The sequence below is a fragment of the Dendrobates tinctorius genome, unplaced genomic scaffold (assembly GCF_039654945.1).
Source record: "Dendrobates tinctorius isolate UK_male_01 unplaced genomic scaffold, ASM3965494v1 ptg000165l, whole genome shotgun sequence".
Classification (NCBI taxonomy): Eukaryota; Metazoa; Chordata; class Amphibia; order Anura; family Dendrobatidae; genus Dendrobates; species Dendrobates tinctorius.
The window spans coordinates 27,569,032-27,573,735 of record NW_027361832.1 but is presented as its reverse complement, the minus strand read 5'-3'; the positions used below and the strand labels follow the sequence as shown (position 1 = coordinate 27,573,735).

The following is a 4,704-nucleotide window of genomic DNA, read 5'->3' as shown; positions in this document are numbered from 1 at the left end:
CTTTCATTTCTTGTCATCTGTCTTCTAGATAGCATCACTTTTCTACGTTCACCTCACTTGTATGGATTAGTATTTTCTACTTTTCACATGGGATCTTGTGTTTCTATACAGCAATTTTGTTTTGATTCCCTAACCTCAATGTCAGTGATGTTTTATTAGTGTTTAATTAGCAATGTACCAATTAAGATTGCTTATCATAGCACTGATGCACATGGCAGAGTCCTCAGCACAGAGTCTGGGCATCAGGGAGATAGAAATGGTGATTACTGTATCTGTTAGGAAAAATCTCTGTTTTGCATGGAATGGAAGGCAAATGGAGAGAAAGTTAAGGCCTTTTTGGAAGCCAAATTATAGCTTCATACAAAACTGAGCATGTATATAGTCACGTGAATGAACTCTAAGTATAATGTATAATGTTGATCTTTCATTATTCATTTAACATAAGCTTTCATCCTCACATAACTTTTTCTCGTCGTATGAACATGGCCCCCATTGACTTTCAACAGCGGCAAGTGTAAAAGTAGCCTTAAGGAGATATAAAGGCTGGAGCATTTCCTATTGCAAACAATAACTTTGTTGGAAGATAATCAGGTGTATGGAGGTGTATGGAAGTGTATGTGTGAGAGGGTGGACAGGAGCTCCAAGAATTAATGTTGTATTGTGATAGTATTTTGCATATGTTATATAAAGAGTGTCTTTTATTCATATGGCCATTTTGTGTCTCAGTTTTCCTGGAAACTCTGCCTCAAGGCCGTCCCCGGGGATTGAGGAGATCTGTCCAGTAGGAGAACCATTACCAAACATAGGGATATAGTTTACATATCACTCAGGGAGATATATAGTTAACATTTTGATAATAGCTTACAAGCTTGGAGGGGCTAGATCAGTTAAGGGGAAGCACATCCTACTTTGGGTGTATAATTAATAGAGGGCAGTGTGTGAAGCAGGCTGTGTGCAGAGCAGGTGGAGACAGCAGGATACAGGTTCAGCGGGTGTGGAACTACAGGGTGGGCCATTTATATGGACACACCTAAATAAAATGGGAATAGTTGGTGATATCAACTTCCTGTTTGTGGCACATTAGTATATGGGAGGGAGAAAACTTTTCAAGATGGGTAGTGACCATGGTGGCCATTTTGAAGTCGGCCATCTTGGATCCAACTTTTTTTATTCAATGGGAAGAAGGTCATGTGACACATCAAACTTATTGAGAATTTCACAGGAAAAACAATGGTGTGCTTGGTTTTAGCATAACTTTATTCTTTCATGAGTTATTTACGAGTTTCTCTTTGTTTACAGCCATTGATGTTGTGAGTTCATTTTCTGGTCCACCAGTTGTGAGTTCTCCTGCCAGGCTCCCTCTGGTGGTAACAGGAGATAGTGAGGCTGATTTAATCAGTAGAGATCTGCCACCTGATAATGAGGATGACGATTGGACCTCAGGAATCTCAGACTGGATTTAAGACAGCCGACTCCCTATTCTGGTGCTGGTGATTCCTTCTGGCTTGTCAGGTCTTGGTTTTCAGCTCTGTTCCAGTCATCTAAAGCTAAGTTTTTCTGCTAACGTTCACTCTTGTTTTTTTGGTCTATACAGTTTTTTGTGTGGTCAGCCAGCCCCGGCTGGGGCTGTGCTGAATTTCCACTCTTATATACCTGTATTTGCCAATTTGCTTTTTGTCCCTTATTAGATTGGCCTCTTTTTGCTCTATCTCAGAATATTTCAGAGTGCTGATATAGTGGGAGAAGTCTAGTGACTTCAGGGTTAATTTTGCTATCAGAAGTGTTGGACATTATTTTTGTAGGGTTTTTTGCAGATTGCAGACAGTGTCTTTCCTTTCCTATCCTTTCTAGTTAGTTTGGGCCCCATCGTTTTCTCAGCCTATTTTCCTGCCTGTGTTTGTGCTTTCATCTTGTTTCACCGTCAATACATGTGTGGGGGCTGCCTTTCCTTTGGGGTCTGCTCTGGGGCAGTTAGTTTTCCCCTTTTCTTGCTTCAGGCTTATGTAGTTCTCCGGCTGTGACGAAGCGTTTAGGATCATCATAGGTACGCTCCACGGCTGCTGCTAGTTGTGTGGTTAGGATCAGGGATCTGCAATCTGCATAGTTACCAACCTCTCTGGTTTTCTGTGACTTAGCTTGTTTTGTTTTTTCTCCTCGGTGACCCATTCATAACACATTGACATGTCACAGAGGTTAACACGTGAGGATCCGATAGAAGTTTTGTTGATGTCTGGTGAATGCAGTACCCGGGTCATTGCAGCAGATTTCAATGCAAGACACCCTAGGCAAGAAAACTGTCACCATTCCCATTTTATTTAGATGTATCCATATAAATGGTCCACCCTGTACAAGGCTCATCATGTAAGAGACTTGTTACAGAGGCTTCTGTACAGCACAGGTATTTGGGGACACCTGCATCGGGAAAAAGCTTAGCTGTCTGGGAAAAGTATGGTCCACTGGAAAAGGCAAACCTTAGGAAGAAGGTAGCTCCCTGCTGTGAGTACTGAAAACAGGGAGCAATATATCAAAGAGCGGCTCTTAGGCCATGTGCAGACGTTGCATATTTTTGGTCTCATTTTTCTGCACAAAAAATGCAGCTGCTGGCAGAAAACGCATGGTGGAATGTCTGCGTTTTTGATGCGGTTTTATAGCGTTTTTTATGTGTTTTTTAAGCGTTTTTTGGGATGCGTTTTTCTTGCGTTTTTCAAATAATTTTCCATGCATTTTCTATGCTGATTTCATGCATATTTTGTGCGGTTTTGCTTGCGTTTTTCTACCTGATTTGTCTCCCTTTTTTGAAAGCAAAAATAAAGAGAAGAAACTTCAAAATCGAAAAAAAAAAAATGATGTCACTTCCTAGTCCAACCTTTTTCTCCATTTTGGATTCGGCACACTTTCGTAATCATGAGTGCTAACCTTGAAAATGATCGGAGTGAACAACGAAGCACACAGCATGGCGAAGAACATGGTGAAACTAATGTATGGCTACACAGGCCACAACGCCTCCAAGCTTTTGGAGTATTGCTTGATTATCTGAATCAGCAAAGACTCCAGGTAAGCAACACTATATGTAAAAATATTGTTTGTGAGTCCTCATCACACATAGTGAGATTGCTAGCGAGGTCGCTGAAACATCACAGCTTTTGTGACGCAACAGCGACGTCGCCAGCCATCTTGCTACATGTGATGGATATGGGCGACCGCCCCCCTGTTGGATATTGCTGATTGAGCTTCAATGTCCTGTCCATTTTTTGATCGGTTTTGTTCCGCTCTCATAGACTGTAAGCTTGCGAGCAGGGCCCTCACTCCTCTTGTTATTTGTTATAATCTACTGTATGTGATTATTGTTATGCTGTAATGTCTATTGTCTGTACAAATCCCCTCTGAAATGTAAAGTGCTGCGGAATATGTCGGCGCTATAAAAATAAAATTTATTATTTATTAAAAATAAAATTTATTATTATTATTATTATTCCGCTGGCCTCATGCATTGCTATGTTTGCTGACAATGAGCGACTGCGATGGTGGCGCAAAATTCAAGGACGCAGGCTGGAGTCGTCAGATTAGCTGCTGTGTGGCAAGGTCCCAATGACCGCTGCTGTGTGGCAAGGTCCCAATGACCGCTGAGGTTACGGCTTGCCGTATAGTGGCTGTGTAAATTGAATAGATCTGCGTGTTGAGTGAACAGGTAGTGACGTACCAACCATCTTTAGGTCTCATCGTTTTCCTCAGCGCTGGAGCGTTGTAGACTCTCACAGGACCTTAACCCAAATTATTTTATCTTACTTGCAGGCCAGAAAGAGAACCAGAAGAATGTGGGTACACCCCATTGTGGCAGAACGTACAGGAAAGGGTCACTTTCGTGTGCTATACCAAGATTTGAGAAGGTAAGTTACCCATATGTGACGAGAATTTGTTATGTAAAATTTTGGTAACTACAAATCTGTGTGTGATGTAACTTATTTTTTTTTTTAACAGATATCCCGAGACATTTGTGTCCTTTTGCCGGCTCACCATCCCGGCATTTGACCTGTTCCTGAGCATTATGGGAGAAGACCTTATGATATTTTTCCACAACTAATAATAAAACAAATTGTAAATCTTAATTTATTATAAAACCAATAAAAGACTTAATGACCAACATAGTCTTTTTCTATTTTTTTTTAAATATAAAATCTTTCAACAACAAAGAAAAGGTTCAACAAACACAAGTGTTGTCCGAATATGGCCTCGCAAAACGGTGACAGCAGGTCTGGTGTCAGCAACACAGAACTAATGAAGGTAATGGAGGACTTTGTCATCCAGGACCTGCCTTATGCCCTAAACTAGTTGAGCAAGATGTAATCTTGGTAACTCATGTTTTCAGAGTTAACATCTCCATAATAAGAATAGTTAACGGGAGGTCGCTGATACCGTTGGTCATCACGCTGTTGTTGTGGTGGTGGTGGCATTGGTGGTTGTGGAGGCGGCAATGGTGGTGGTGGTGGTGGACGCCTTGATCGAACACTTTGTGTGGCCCCTATTACAATATCTGCTAAAGGTGAGATAGGCGAAGGGTCTTCAAATTCTGACAGTATTGCATTTACTACTGTCATAAACTTAGTCTGCCTTTCCGCTGACAGTAACCGAGCTTTGCTGGCACCAAAAAAATCCAAGTGATCTTCCCTGGAAGATTTATTGATTAGATCTATGGTGTCATTAACC

The 4,704-nt window shown here is 41.3% G+C and overlaps 1 long non-coding RNA gene across 1 annotated transcript; it reads left to right on the top strand.

Moving 5' to 3' along the window:
• Positions 1-2,674: 2,674 nt before the first annotated feature.
• LOC141053217 (uncharacterized) lies at positions 2,675-4,141 on the top strand. The gene is made up of 3 exons (XR_012220981.1): positions 2,675-3,054; positions 3,793-3,887; positions 3,979-4,141. It is a non-coding gene; the product is annotated as an uncharacterized lncRNA (long non-coding RNA).
• The last annotated feature ends 563 nt before the right edge of the window (positions 4,142-4,704 follow it).